This window comes from Hemicordylus capensis, chromosome 1, assembly GCF_027244095.1.
Source record: "Hemicordylus capensis ecotype Gifberg chromosome 1, rHemCap1.1.pri, whole genome shotgun sequence".
Lineage (NCBI taxonomy): Eukaryota > Metazoa > Chordata > Lepidosauria > Squamata > Cordylidae > Hemicordylus > Hemicordylus capensis.
The window spans coordinates 170,610,987-170,627,433 of record NC_069657.1 but is presented as its reverse complement, the minus strand read 5'-3'; the positions used below and the strand labels follow the sequence as shown (position 1 = coordinate 170,627,433).

General features: G+C 43.9%; 1 long non-coding RNA gene across 1 annotated transcript; it reads right to left on the bottom strand.

Moving 5' to 3' along the window:
• Positions 1 to 1,313: 1,313 nt before the first annotated feature.
• On the bottom strand, positions 1,314 to 15,874 carry LOC128344837 (uncharacterized). Its single transcript, XR_008316084.1, has 6 exons — positions 15,721 to 15,874; positions 15,087 to 15,152; positions 14,671 to 14,806; positions 7,514 to 7,635; positions 7,068 to 7,232; positions 1,314 to 3,839 (listed from the first exon to the last, which is right to left on the bottom strand). It is a non-coding gene; the product is annotated as an uncharacterized LOC128344837 (long non-coding RNA).
• Positions 15,875 to 16,447: the final 573 nt, after the last annotated feature.

The following is a 16,447-nucleotide window of genomic DNA, read 5'->3' as shown; positions in this document are numbered from 1 at the left end:
AAGTCAGACAGATGAAAATGTAAGTTGAGAAAGAGTAGGTAAGTAGCTGTTGAGATTGTTTTTGAAAAAATCGCAAAAGACTTCCATGTGTTAAGATGGGTCTTATTCAGTCCACGATTCCCAAAGCATTTCAAAGTCAAAAGAGTTTATCTGCAGGGCAGCAGCTATTAGGTGTCAGAGAGTTTTTTGAACAGATTGCTTCTGTTCCAAAATGTTTAGCTAGCTAGATATGTTGGAAGGCTATTCTTATGTATTAGAAACCTTTGAGTGAACTAAATAAACCTCTTTGCACCCACGTTTTTGGACCCACTTTTTTGCACCCACTTATTGTTTTTGTTTCTTTTAGTGGTCAGATGCATGCCAGAGTTTACACATAGAGCCTAGATGAGAAAGATGGTAGGCTGGCTCTACATACCAATCAAATCAAGGGGCAGCAGACAGAAGCAAGGTTGCAATAAGACTACAACTGGATGTAAAGAATAGAGCATGACTAAGGACAATGCAGAGGCAGCTAGAAACTGGATCCACATGGCAGCTACATCGCTTGATGAACTGTTGGTGTTCAGTCTCTCGCCACTCAGTTATTTCATTTCCACCAATGAGATCTTGGGCAACTGATTGATCTTCCCTTTTCCATCAATAACAAAATTATAAGTGTGTGTATGTGTGTTGGGCGGGGGGGCAGGGCGGTAGGTTGATCTCACTGAGGAGCTAGTGATTTCTGATCATAACTCATTTCCACACCAAAGATAGTGGAAAGTTTGAACTGGTCATAAAGGACTGCACTGTAGATTTGAAACATCCTTGAGACCCCAGTGAAGCCAAATAAACTTGTTACAAGACTGCAAAAAATATAATTCTAGGAATTGAACAAGGATAATCTTGGCACTTGTGAGAGTTACAGCACATTCATCATGAAGGCAATAACCACCAGCTGGGAGTGTTTACTATCCAAGGGTCTCTCAAATCCTCTCTGCTTAAAGTTACTCTTAAAGCTGCTTCACTCATCTCATTTTTTAGTACTTTATTTTTATAGAAAGCCATTTTCTACTCAACATTTACCACTGCCAAGCAAGTTCCTTCCCTGGGGATTTTTTATCTCGATCAAGAAAGAGGTATAAAACTTACAAGGGTGCAAGTTCTTAACATTTTTATGTATTGCAGTTGTACCCCAGATACATGAGAATAAGGAAACAGCAGCTGTTCATTTAAGATTACACACACACACACACACACACACACACATACATACACACACACACAGAGAGAGAGAGAGAGATTGTCAAAAAAATTTTAAAAAGCAAGGACAAGGATAAGGTCAAAAAAAAGAATTAAGCTTTAAAAAATGAATCAAACTAGAACAAAAAAGCAAGTCAATTCCTGTTACAACAGCATTCAATGGGTCATGATTGACAAGCATATACATGAATATTGATTATATCATTGCAAGTTGCATAGACAAAATAAATTAATTAAGCATACAGTATCAGTTATGTTTCAAGTATGATACAAATTAAAGCAACCTGAAAAATGAATTCAAAGAAACTCAGAAACAACCTCCCAACATAATTTGTTATAATGGTGGAGATAATGGAAAGGTGTCCACAAGGTGGTATAATTTAAATGAACATGTGACCTAGGGATAGGTGTAATAATAGGGCTGAGGAATATTGTTGTACTCATGTAGTATGTTGCTCAAATGACCACTCACTCCCTACCCTCGCCCCTTTGCGCATCACCATCCTCTTCTCCTACTTCAATAGCTCACTACTCCCATTCTGGTTACATAGTCCCCCAGCTACTGTCTATAACTTCTCGATGTTTCAAAGTGGTGTATACATTTTTAAAGAATTTCATTTGAGTTAATCTGTCCATTTATTTATAGTTGCCTTTATAGTGAGCCTTGGGGAAAGAGGGCCTAGAGATTTAGACAGAAGCTGAGCCTGCGGTGACTTTCTAGTCATGTTACATCTGACAATCATTGCCCTTTGCCCACAACCCCTCTAGTACAGGAAGAGCTCGTATGTTTTTACACTCAAATCATCTTGCTATTTCTCCCCATTGCAGTAGTTCTTAGGAGGACATTGGGTAGCTTTCTCCCTAGTGAAAGGTTGCAGTTTCCTCAAATATAGGTTATTACCTTCCTATATAACTTTCGTCTTGCTGACAGTAGCTTTCCTGTCTTGTCTATGCCAGAAAAATAGTTCCAAATCCCTTACAGACATATATTAACATGGAACATTATGTAGACAATCATTCAAAGCAAGACATTGAAAAAAATACCCTGGGATAATTTTGTACATGCTTGTTTATTATTCAACAACTGCAGCACCAAAATGATTACATATGTGAAACAGATCATGGGCCACAAACTGACCTTTCATATCATCTAAAATATAAACGCCACCCCCCCCACCCCCGTGGCATTTCACACATGCAGTTGTTAAGTCATTGAGAAGTGAAGAGAGGAGAGCTGGTTTTGTAGTAGCAAGCATGACTTAACCCCTTAGCTAAGCAGGGTCCACCCTGGTTGCATATGAATGGGAGACTTGATGTGTGAGCACTATAAGATATTCCCCTTAGGGGATGGAGCTGCTCTGGGAAGAGTGTCTAGGTTCCAAGTTCCCTCCCTGGCATCTCCAAGATAGGGCTGAGAGAGGTTCCTGCCTGCAGCCTTGGAGAAGCTGCTGCCATTCTGTGTAGACAATACTGAGCTAGATGGACCAATGGTCTGACTCAGTATATGGTGGCTTCCTATGTTCCAAAGTCCTTGACAGCACAACACTGCATGCTTACTCAGATGCAAGTCCCACTTTGTTCAATGGGGCTTAGGAACCCAAAGGCACTGAAAATGATCATCAGGTAGCTCTGGAGAACCTCCAAATGGCTGCAGACCTGCAGGCAAAGCTTTGCATTGGCTGGCACCAGCGGGCAATTTAAAAGTTTCTGCCCATCCCCCATGCCAGCTCAAATACAGGAAAATAGCATCCTGGATGGGGACTACAGCTGGGAGAGGAGAAAGAAACCTATGGGGGGATGTACCCCTGAATACCCCCTGGCTATGGGCCCAGTGTACCCCTATGTAAGTGTGCAAAGGATTCCAACCTGAATTATTATGAACATACACATGTGAAATCAGTGCATGGTCTCAATATAGATTCATACTGCTTCTCACTTGCCTGCAGAGGAATGTATTGTGAGTTAATATTAAGACTCATCTCATAATGTCTTGTCTGTGATCACCATGCAGTTGTCAGATGATGGCCATGCAAGGGTCAATTCAGTATAAAGCTATGGGGAGATCACTGCTCCATGAAAGCACTGATATTTTAAGTGATCAGCAGAACCATGTAATAATACCACTAATACCATACTTTTATATAGTGCTTGATTATGATAATTACAATTTATATGATGTTTTTCATTCAAAGGACCTCAAAGCACCTCACAAACCAAAAAGTTACTATACAATAAAAGCACAATATATAAATAAAGTAGCAACAGCAATGTTTCAGAGTATTCAAATAACTGCATGTTAGTTTGTTGCAGTCTTTACAGCACACTTGTAAGGTAGGTTAGTAGTTTTATCCCTCTATTGAGGGATTATTCCTGTTTTATCCCTGGGCAGAGGGGGCAGAGAATGAGAGAGAATGGCTTACTCAGTTCATGGCAGCGGCAGAGGCAGGATTCAAACCAGGCTGATTTGTAATCCTTCCCCACTATGCCACACAGCCCACAGTCCCACACTCAAGCCTTTGTGGTTCCCTCTTGTTGCTGCCATTGGAGCAGGACAGACAGAGTTCTGTAACGACTATGTTCCTTCTGTAATTGGGTCCTTCCTAGGGCAGAAAAATGCATACAATAGTCTTTTTTACTTCTAAGTCGAAAATGTACACGTGAACACAGGTGACTGTAAAATAGCTGCTAGGGTCCCATCTATTTCCTCCACCATCAGATGCTTCTTGGTTTATTTCTTTAATATTAAACACATAATGTTTTCTAAAAACTCAAAAGAATTGTATAGATCGGGGTTTCTTAACCTTGGGCCCCCAGATGTTGTTGGACTACAACTCCCATCATCCCCAGACATGGCCTTTGTGGCTAAGGATAATAGGAGTTGTAGTCCAAAAACATCGGGGGGGGGCCAAGGTTAAGGAACCCTGGTATAGATCAGACGGGTCCCCAGATGTTGTTACATCTCCATCCACAATGGTCTTCATTCACATTGTGAAAGGAGATGCCAAAACATCTGGGGATGCCAATTTCAGAACCTTTGGTATAGATTATTAGATATAGGCACCTAATGGCGCAGCGGAGAAATGACTTATTAGCAAGCCAGAGGTTGCCGGTTCGAATCCCCGCAGGTATGTTTCCCAAACTTTGGGAAACACCTATAACGGGCAGCAGCAATATAGGAAGATGCTGAAAGGCATCATCTCATACTGCACGGCAGATGGCAATGGTAAACCCCTCCTGTATTCTACCAAAGACAACTACAGGGCTCAGTGGTCACTAGGAGTCGACACCGACATGGCCTTAACAAAAAAGGACCACAGCTTTACACAAAAAAAGAAATAACCAATGAAATGAATTAGCCACACAAAAAATTAATATGTATGCTTTATTGTTGTAGTAGTGATCCAAGATCTGGCATTCTCAGGGGCTGGCTTTCGGCACTGTTGATGGAACTGCCTTGGGGATGATTAGTTGACACCCCCAGTTCAGGCGAGTGTGGAGAATTTAACTCAAAAGGGGAGAGAGTTCCAGTCAGCCTTAATTTGTGCAAGTGTATGATCTCAAGAACATTGGCTTGAGAAAGAGATTTCAGTTGACAAATGGGAGTTTATTGACAGAGAAATAAGAGCAAAAGACTAAGTTACTAGCTGGTCCTAATGTGAAAGCAATACAAATATGTTTTAAAAACAGACTATTATAAGTAGGGATATGCGGACTGGTCCGGAGGTTCAAGAGTTCAGGGGCTTGGTCCAGAGGTTTGGGATCGAACTGAACACACACACACACGGTTCCATCTGGACTGGAACTGAACCTCTGGAAATGTTTGTGATTTTTTTTTTTTAAGTTTAAAAAACTAAAATAAAAATACCTATAGGCTGTGGGGGGAGGGTTTCCATGAGGGTTCCCCTCCCCCTGCCAGCCTATTAATTCACCAGTGCAACCCAGAATTTTTTTAAAAAGAAAAATCGGCACTGTGCATGTACAAATGACCTCTGCGAGGCCCTGGGTCATGCCAGGGCTCACAGGGGCCATTTACACATGCGTGGCGGGGGCCAAAATGGCCACCATGCACACTTACAGAGGCTTGAACAGGCCAAATACAAGCATTTTCTGGGCCGAGGCAGTGAATTAAGAGGCTGGCAAGGGGAGGGGGAGGGGGAACCTTTGTGGAAACACCCCCCCCACGGCCTACAGGAAGCCCCCTCAAAGGGGCTAGAGGTATTTCTATTTTCTTTTTTAAAAAAATCGTGAACTTTTCCGGACCGAGGGGTGGGGGGGGGTTCGATGGGGGCCAGACCAGACTTGGACGATCAGGTTAGAGTCCAGTCTGGACTCGAACCGAACTGGGCCAGCAGTTCCGTGCACACCCCTAATCCACATATGCTGGAACTGAGCCACTGCCATACAGGCAGCTTGGTAGAAGAGGGAGAAGCACACTCGCTTGGGAATTCCGTGCACACCCCTAATTATAAGGTACATTTAGCTTAAAGTTACAGACTGTGTGTAAATTTCCAGGCGGGCTAGAGAGAGGTACTTTAAGATAGAGCGGCAAGGTTTCAGAAATATGAGAAAGGGATGGATTCAGCCCTGAAGGAACTGAGCAAGAGACTATATCACCTGTCCTCATGAATATCCGACTTGGGCAGCTGGAGACTAGCATCCGTCTGGGGAGGTGGAGTGAAAAGCGGGAGAGTTGAAGGAGTTATTGGGGTTGCTCACGAGAAAAGTTCCAGTGTGAGGCCAGCTGGATAGATTGGCAGGAGGATCAATCTCAAACCAGGCACAATCAGATGAGCCTCGGCGTGAGGGCGGTGAATTGGCCAGGCAGGTGGTGATTTTAGCTCAAGTGGCCACAGTGAAGATGGGAACACCAAAATGGTCTGCTGGAGTTCGTGTTGCAGTCTGATGAGGTCCCGAGTGAGAGGCACAGGGAATACTGAGATGTTTCACACACTGAGTCATGGTGTTAGGGATACTTATATCCCCAAACATGCCTCGGGGGCACTTTACTGTTGTCACGCTCTGCTGAATAGGGGAGTCCAGATGGGCTTTTTCAGAATGCATTGTGTCTGATTGTCCTTCCTGAGTAGGAGGGTGTGTGAATCACCTATTGTATTCAAGGCTGATTGTGAGGACAATTGGAGTGTGCAGGTGCGTCCAAGAGTATCCTGTGCTGGGAAGGGCTTCCCAATAGTTCTTTCAAAAGTTTCAATGTGCACTTTTCCAAAGCTACATCACTGACTCATCCCTATTTTAATGGAGCTTGCTGTTGCACTTGCCTTACCTGCCTACCTTTCCTGGCCTAATTGCTTTATTTTCAACAGGTGTTTTCTCTCTTGCGAGAGGAAGAGGGGAGTTTCAGAATTCATCCTAAGTCCAAAATGACCTAGGATGCCAGATAACTTGCAATAGCTAGTTCTGGAGTCTGCTTAGCCAGGCCCTCACATAGGGAGAAGGGGTGTGAAGCTAATCTCCTTTGCAATTTGTGTTACTTGCAGCCCAAATCTAGGGGCAACCAGTCCACTGCCAACTAAGGGTCCCGATTTGTCCCCATGTATAACATAACCTGGGAGCTCACATTGAGGTGCCGCTCCTGAGCATAGCAAAAGTGCAGTCTCTAAGCCTGGAGATGCAGCTGCAACCAGGGAGGCTTCTGGGAGTGGGCAGAACAAGCTCAACTGGTAACAGCCTTTGAAAAATGAGCACTCCGGTCATGACCAGTTTTTCAAAGAGTGAGTGGCTTTTGATGTGGCCACCATACCCTACAGTAATTATGAGGAGTGGCTCTAGAAGAAGTGATGGCAGTTTTAACCACATGGTCCTTTTCCTACCTGTATCCACTTTTCAAGCAATGATCTTGCAACTCCTTGGTTTGATGATTAAATATCTGATGCGCAAATCATTGTTCAAAGATCTTTGAGGATGAGAAGGACATATTTCAGGTAAGGAATCGGAATCATTCCCTACTCAGGCAGGTTGTTGCTGTAGAGCCCCCACTGAAAAAGGTGCAAATCAACTTAAACATGCAGTCATACACAACCAATATGCAGTACAGCTCCCCCCTCCCCCAGAGAAGGGTACTTCATGCAGGGGCCCAACTAGACATGGTGGGACAGCCACTTGTAGTTCTTTCACATGCCTTCCTTATTCATGTATATAGTGTGTGTGCAAGAGAGAGGGGGAGGGGGAGAGAGAGAGATGCACAGGTAAGAGGCTCCACTCTATTGTTGGGATTTTAACTAAGCATTGTCTCTCTTCTTGCCTAAGGCCTACTTACCTCTGCATGTATGTGTCTATATGTTGGGTCCGTGGGGTGGAGCCAGTCTTCAGTCCTGTTGTGGTTATTTTATTAATTCAGTTGGTTTTGCTCTCCCACTCCAGAAGTGACTATTATGTTAACTAGTGTTAAGAAATAAGAAATAATTAAGATGTTTCTGTAACAAAAGTGTTCAATTAATTCCTTATAAATGAAGGAATCACTCTGCAACATCGACTTCTTCTTCCAGCAACTTTATCCGCAGACTAGCTCTGATACCAGAAGTGAATTCAATTTTATATATGAGTGGGACAGACATACAGTATGAATTAAAAAACATCTGGCTGCCTCTTGTGTGGGTTTGACCTGATAGAAATCTAGTAGCCATCCGGTCTCTTTAGGAAGACCTGGGAGAGGAGAGCTGGTCTTGTGGTAGCAAGCATGACTTGTCCCCATAGCTAAGCAGGGTCTGCCCTGGTTGCATCTGAATGGGAGACTTGATGTGTGAGCACTGCAAGATATTCCCCTCAGGGGATGAAGCCGCTCTGGGAAGAGCAGAAGGTTTCAAGTTCCCTCCCTGGCTTCTCCAAGATAGGGCTGAGAGAGATTCCTGCCTGCAACCTTGGAGAAGCCACTGCCAGTCTGTGAAGACAATACTGAGCTAGATGGACCAATGGTCTGACTCAGTATATGGCAGTTTCCTATGTTCCTATGAATATAAGGGTTCACTTGAACATTGGGCAATTTTTGATCAATTTCTCTTAGTCCTGGAAACTCTTCTAGGTTGTGCTAAATCTTATTCTATTTTCCCCTCTTTACTTCAACTAAACAAACAAACAATTATAATATTCCATATAAATAATTACATAATTTCATGAAAAGAAAAAAAATACCAACAACAACAAAAAAACACCTCTCAGCCATAATAATCTCATAGTATTTACATAATGCTAATTATAATAGTGGACTGGGAGGAAATCCTTCCAGGGGATTTTTTTCATTAAACCACACAGTTAATTAAAATTAGACCACATCACTAAAAACTCTTCTTCTTTGCCCTTTCTCCGAATAAAAACCAATTCAAATGCCATCAGGGAACACATATCAGATATCCAAAGCTGAAGGTCAGGAGTAGATCTGTCCTTCCAGTGTTGTATAATAATTTTCTTTGCAACTCCCCATGTTTGAAGGAGCCATAATTCTTACCTTACACAAAAACTTACTCTTACTGGCTGCCTGGAACTATGCCCTGTGCTACCAGTTCCTTGGTTCCAGCATCCTGCCATCTGCTTGTGATAGTACCCCTTTGATCTTACCCAGCACCCCATAGGCCTTCAGCCACTGTTATATAATTATTGAAAATATTGGTACTTTATGCAAATTCCTTCACCTAATTAGTTTTCCTCCTTTCTTTGAAATCAACAATCCTTTTCTTATTGTCAACACAGCAGGCCATTTTGCAAATGCGAGATGAAATTAACAGATGATTTAGGCCATAAACTCCTTGAAGACCTCACAAAACCTGTCTTCAAACTACATCTAAGTAGCTTATGCATATATAACTGTTCCTCTTCATGAGCATGAAAATGTCAAGCATCAAAGAACATGTCTGTGCTGTAATCAACTCTGCCCTGCTGTAATTCATTTTCACAGAAAAGCTGTCTTAATCCCCAAGTAACAGACAATGATGGTTCTGTCCTTGTAACATTCCAACTGCTGTTGGAATGTTACAAGAACACATCCATTATGGGTTCTATAAACCATCTCCCAGCAAATCATAGGATGACCACCCTGTCACAGTCCAGGGGAAAGAAGAAGCAAGAACAAAGAAAAGCACAAAAAAGAGAAACAAATTTTTAAAAAGAAGAGAAAATTGAGTGCCACTAAGTTCATGGCAGACAAGAGTTGTGTTCTTCACATAATACATATGGAATTCATTGTCCCAGCAGGTGATGATGCCCACCCTTTTAGACAGCTTTTTAAAAGGATTAGGAAAATTCATAGAGGATAATCTACTAAAGTCTATTTGTCATGATGGCCAAAATGGAACCTCCTTATCAAGAGACAGTCTATCTGTTTATGGATGGGGCAGTAGCTCAGTGGCAGGGATGTGCATGAACATGTGCACTGGCCACGTCCGGTACAATGCTGACTGGGGCAGCAAGGAAGTACACAGCAGCCTCTGTGGAGTGGGGAAGCAGTGGGGGGATGGGCCACCTCCCTGCTTTTTAAAGGTAACCCCCCCACCCCAGCTCCAAACCAGTCCAAACTCTGGACCTCTGAACTGGCTCAGCGGTCCATAAAATGACTGCCATACCAGTTCATGCATCCCACATCCCAACTCAGTGGTAGAGCATCTATCTGGTCTGCATGTAGAAAGTCCCAGGTTCAATCTCTGACATCTCCAGGTAGGGCTGGAAAAATGCTCCTTCCTGAAACCCTGGAGAGCCACTGCCAGCCAGTGTGGATAATCCTGAGATAAATAGACCAGTGCTTTGACTCAGTGTAAGGCAGCTTCCTATGTTCCTATCCTTGATGCAAATAAAAGAGAATATCTCTCTTCATCCTATCCCATAGGTTTTCCAGGGCATGTCTGATGACCCTTGGAAACCGAATGCTAGGATCAGTAGACCTTGATTCTTATGGTCCTGTGATTTCAATAGGAATGAGATGCAGCAGCCTTTGCACATATATTCATCATGGAGTTAAGCATGCTAAAGAGCTTAACAATGCTAGATTGTGGTCATAGTTGTCATAAGGGTTAAGTAATAATGTAGATTTGTAACCTCAAAAACAGTACTGCACATGACAGCAAGAATTTAAAGGAAAGTATTCATAGTGACCAACAATTTGGTCTTACTTTTTGTTTTGTTTGTTTTGAAGACCAAAAATAATAATAAAAATATTCATTCAAGTAATTCAGAATTAGGCATGGAGATATCAAGGAGTACAAAAGTGTGGCAGGAGATGGCTCTTTAAGCGACTCGGAATCTAAGGTGCCACCTCAGGGAGATCAGGCTCTGAGGATGCTGTTTTGGGGGCTCTGGTTCTGGGGCTCTTTTAATATATGAAACCCTACTCTGACTTCTTAGCATCCTAGGAGTAGCCCCCCCCAAAAAAAACCCTCTTTCCCCCTTCTTCCCAGCAACATCATATGTAATCCCTGTGTGAAAACAGTTATCAGCCAGCTAGTTTCAATAAGTATGTGAACAGTCATTACCCCTGCCTGAAGTAGTGATTCTGAGTCTGATAATGTCTGATCAGTCTCAAAAGGGTCAAACAAGAAAACAGCATTCTGACTGTAAATCCAAGTATACAACGGGGATTTTTGTCCTCCTCTAGTCTGATAGCCATGATTGGATTTATGCAAATTATAAGGTTAAAATAATTAGAGTTAGGCTGAAGAAGGTATAAATTAAGTACCTGAAACTGACATTTCTAACATTTTGCCTGTTAAGATTCAAGGTAGTTTTAATGCTTCCTAGTAACCTAGATTTTACCTTTTTGGGGAGACATCCCATAGTTAAGTGGCTAGCTAGTTACAGTGGGTTGCATTTACAAAAATTGCACGGCTGTTTTCATTTTCATTCTTTATATATAAACAGTATAGCTGTGACCCAAAGTCACGGCTTTAGCTAATGATTGTAAAGCAGTATCAAGACCGAGAACTGAGTCTAGTGCTGGTCCTGCTTGCTCATGACCAGACTCAGAGTCACTACTTCAGGCAGGGAGAATGACTGTTCACATATTTATTGAAACTAGCTGGCTGATAACTGTTTTCACACAGGGATTACATATGCTGTTGCTGGGAAGAAGGGGAAAAGAGGTGGGGGGCTACTCCTAGGATGCTAAGAAGTCAGAGTAGGGTTTCATATACTAAAAGACCCCCAGAACCGGAGCCCCCAAAACAGCATCCTCAGAGCCTGATCTTCCTTAAGTGGCACCTTGGATTCTGAGTCTCTTAAAGAGCCATCTCCTGGCAACAGAGGTGTAACTAGGGAAAACGGCGCCTGGGGCAAGCACTGAAATTGCGCACCCCCCCCCCCGCCGCCACCCCGCCACCCCTTAGCTAAGCAGGGTCCACCCTGGTTTGCATTTGAATGGGAGACTAGAAGTGTGAGCACTGGAAGATATTCCCCTCAGGAGGTGGAGCCACTCTGGGAAGAGCATCTAGGTCCCAAGTTCCCTCCATGGCAGCATCTCCAAGATAGGGCTGCAAGAGACTCCTGCCTGCAACCTTGGAGAAGCCGCTGCCAGACTGGGTAGACAATACTGAGCTAGATAGACCAATGGTCTGACTCAGTATATGGCAGCTTCCTATGTTCCTAAATACTACTGCAGCGCGCACACAAGACACCTGTCCCATCCTGACACTCAGCCAACTTCCATAATCAAGATCCTACACACACACACACACACACACACACACACACACCACAATTGCCTACTCCTAGATTTACAAGGAATACAAGCCACACCTAATAGCACAGCAGGGAAGTAACTTGCCTAGGGAGCAAGATGGCAGCCAGATGTGCAAATGCTTGTGCATGCTCAGGGAAGAAGTTAGATGTGGCTGCCAAAAACAGCAGAGCAACTGCCACCTTGTTCCCAACTTCTGGTATGCGCCTATAGATCTTCACTCTATATACGTTTTAAATCTCTTGCCAATGTTATTTCTACAAAGAAGGAGCTTCTCTGAAGGAAACAAGCCGGCAGCTGGAACATTGCTCAAGCAAGTGGGGAGTAAACCAACACACAGCTTTTTCAATCACTTGATAAATTACACAGAAACTCCTAGATGTCCTAGATGCCTCCCAGTTTCCATGATATCTGACACCTCAGGGTGGAACTATGTAAATAAAATGGTACAGAAATAAAATCCATATAATTCACCTTCAGTATCAGAAGTGCACATTGGTGGTCCTAAGGCACTTGGAGGGATAGTAATTTCTTTACAGGTAACGCACAGCAGTCTCCAAGACTGGTTGTGAGACAACAGTCAAGGTAGAGATCTTTAAAGAATGCACAGATTTTTTTTTAATGTGCTCATTTTCAACAGATATCTATTTTAAATTTCAAATACTGCAGAAGTTGGTACGTCACATCTGCAAGATGTTTGCTACACAAATAAACTTCACATAAACCCAGAGATCCTAATGGAAAACTATGCACAGCAAACTACTTCCTCCTGCCTCCAGCAATGCATTAAAAAAAATAATCAGTTTATAATATAGAACCATCAATGTTGCTTCTATATGTGCTGTTCACTGACACATTATTGCCTCTTTGTGTTGCACCACCAGTTAAGATTCTGTGCAAGCTACAGTTCTACACTAGGGTAGTTGTAAGAAGTTTTCAGCAACTGAACAAATATAGCTTTTCCATTTTTAACTTTTATTTAGTCATATATATGATCAGTCTAGCATCTCAGTAACTGTTTAATGAAGTAATCTGTGAATTCACTTAGTTATATATTAAATTTATCTGTGTTACCCAGTTATATTGGTGGTATAGATATAAGCTAGCATACAAAAGAAAAAGTAAATGGTAAATCACATTACTAGACAATTCATGAAGGTCATGAAGGTCTTCTAATAACATTGGGAAGATAACACTAGGGAAGTTCTCCTGCAGTTCCAAAGTCAAATAATACAGCTAAAGTGGGCTGGGCTGAGAATGTAACTAAGCAATTGCATAAGATGTTGGGCAACATCAAGACTTTTGTCAGATGAACCAGTTTTTTTGCCACTAAAGGAACACAAGCTTCAGCTTCTTACTTCACCAACACAAATAGATTGAAATCAATCACATATACATGTGATTCAAAAAGAAAACATACTTGCAGTTATGGGCAGCAAATAAAGTGTTTAGAACACTAGAGCAGCTACAGGTGAAACTCGGAAAATTAGAATATCGTGCAAAAGTCCATTAATTTCAGTAATGCAAATTAAAAGGTGAAACTGATATATGAGACAGACGCATTACATGCAAAGCGAGATAAGTCAAGCCTTAATTTGTTATAATTGTGATGATCATGGCGTACAGCTCATGAAAACCCCAAATCCACAATCCCAGAAAATTAGAATATTACATGGAACCAAGAAGACAAGGATTGAAGAATAGAACAATATCGGACCTCTGAAAAGTATACAGTGTACTGTGCTTGATTGGCCAGCAAACTCGCCTGACCTGACCCCACAGAGAATCTATGGGGCATTGCCAAGAGAAGGATGAGAGACATGAGACCAAACAATGCAGAATTGCTGAAGGCCGCTAATGAAGCATCCTGGTCTTCCATAATACCTCATCAGTGCCACAGGCTGATAGCATCCATGCCACGCCGCATTGAGGCAGTAATTGCTGCAAAAGGGGCCCAAACCAAGTACTGAATACATATGCATGCATATACTTTTCAGAGGTCCGATATTGTTCTATTCTTCAATCCTTGTCTTCTTGGTTCCATGTAATATTCTAATTTTCTGAGATTGTGGGTTTGGGGTTTTCATGAGCTGTACGCCATGATCATCACAATTATAACAAATTAAGGCTTGACTTATCTCGCTTTGCATGTAATGCGTCTGTCTCATATATCAGTTTCACCTTTTAATTTGCATTACTGAAATTAATGGACTTTTGCACGATATTCTAATTTTCTAAGTTTCACCTGTACATGACTTGCTTACATAGTCCATGAGAAAAAAACAAGATTTTACAAAGTCTATAAAAAAACACTCAGGTTTCAAAGAGAAACAGTGGGTCCATCTGCTTCTTTAAACATTTTTTATGAGCGAAAATTACCGAGTCACTTTAGTTTAATATTGATATAATATTATTATTCTTTTGAAAACTTAGCCTACAGAACTGTTGCCACTCAGCTTTCCTTGTGGAGCAGGATCAACCACTGTTTTCTCAGGAGAAAGAGGGGGGAGAGGGGGAGAGGAAGGAAGGAAAAAGAAAAGAGGAAGAGGAGAAAAGGAGAATGAGAAAGAGAAAGGGAGAAAGAGAACAAGAGGAATGAAGGAAGGAAAAAGAGAGAGGGAGAGGAAGAGAGAAAGGGAGAAAGAGAATGAGAGGGAGGAAGAAATGAAAAAGAAAGAGAGAAAGAGAAAGAAAGAGAGAGAGAAAGAGAGAGGGAGGAAGGGAGGGATAAGAGAAAGAAAGAAGGAGAGAGAGAGTACCTTGGATGAAAAGAGGAACAGGAAGATCTGAACTGATGGGGGCTGTGGGCTCTTTCCTCTCTTCACCGAGAGTTCCACATCAAAGGGTCCAGGAGGGTTGTTAGCAAGCACAGAGGGAGGCTCCCCCATCAGCAGCCTGGGTACAAAGTTGATTTTGAACAGAGGTTCAGCATTAGCTTCCCCACTCCAAAATAAAAGTCAAGCCCAAAGAGGACGCGGATTTGCATCCAACACAAACATCTGGTTGTGGCTATACACACGACTGTGGAACTGCGCCTCACTGGAAGAGCTCCTCCCCGTATCCCTACCCACTACCCCAGTGCTGGCGAAGCTGAACTCGAGTTGATCCCGCTTTCCCTTCCAGTGGCACCAAGAAAACAACACTTTGACAAAATCGAGAAGGAAACGATACTCACCCAGAGAGAAGAGGATATGAGAGGAAGATCACCAGCAGGATTAGGGAGATTTGCCTCATACGAAGACTGAGGGGCCGAGAGGGAACATCAAGCATTAGAGGCGCCGCCACGCCGGGCGTCATCCTGCTCAACTCTCAAAGAAATGAAGCAGGATTGTGCCTTCTTTGGGGGCGGGCTTGATTTACAGCACCCCAAGTCCGGCACTCCTAAGTCCACTTTAATTGATCTAGCATCGGAGCGGAGTCTACACGCCCGGCTGCGCTGCGCGCACCCCAGGATTGCGCTGCGTCCCTCGGCACGGAGAACGCGCGCCCGGTTGGGCTGCAGGCGGGAAAGTGGGGTGTGCTTCTTGGCCGCCGGCACCGGCAAGAAAAGGGGGAGCACTGTCTGCTAGAACTAGAAGAAACCACCAGACGGAGGCGGAAGCCGCCGCAGTGAGTGGACTGCTCTGCTCTGCCGGGCCCTTCCAGAAGGAAGGGCACTACTCCAATCAAGTTAGTTCAGTTCGCCCTTCCTGCCAGCGGCGCTGAGCCACTAACACCGAGACCACGATTACAGGATCCGCACCACCCCTCCAAAAAACACCATTTTGTAGACCCCGCGGGGTCAGACAGAGAACATAACACACACACACCTTGACTGAGAGTTCAGTGCACGCTTGATGGCCCCGACTCGAGGTCTGTCCACCCGCCGGCCCTTGTTGTGTTGTCCCCGTCCGTGACCCATCGTGCTGCCCGGTCCTCCTGCCTGCCTGCGCCAGCCCCAGCAACGCTCTCCTCTCGGCGGCAGCACCACGTGCAGAAGGCGAGCCGAGGACGAGCACGCACTCACGCATGCGCAGTGCGACTCGGCATGCCGGCCGAGTCACGCATGCGCTGCTCTCTAGTTCCGTGAGCAATGCATGTTGCTGCAAGCATGAAATTAGGCACCCGCCAGCCCGCCGCCAACAAGGCAAGCCAGGCTGAGGCCAGCAAAGCAAGGGGGCAGGCGGGCGCGCAGAAGGGACCGCGTGGGGGAGGGGGCGCCGATGAATTTTTTTAAATTAAAATTTTATTTTAAAAAAAATTGGCATTGGCGGGGGTCATGGCAGCGCCCACCACGTGACCCACAAGGATGGCGCCGGGGGCACATGCCCCCCCGCCCCCCCTATAGTTACGCCAATGCCTGGCAACATTCTTGGCAGGGTCAGGCAGAGTAGAGGAGGAGTGTTGGATTCTAGATGGCTGCCCCTTTAGGGCTTCTACTCTCCAGGCAGGGAGGTGAAGTCCAGGACTAGTAGCCTGAGCCTAGTAGGGATATTTAAAAGTTCATTCTACCTCTGAGGACTGTTCTTGGTTCCACCTGTCCCATGGAGGTGTCCA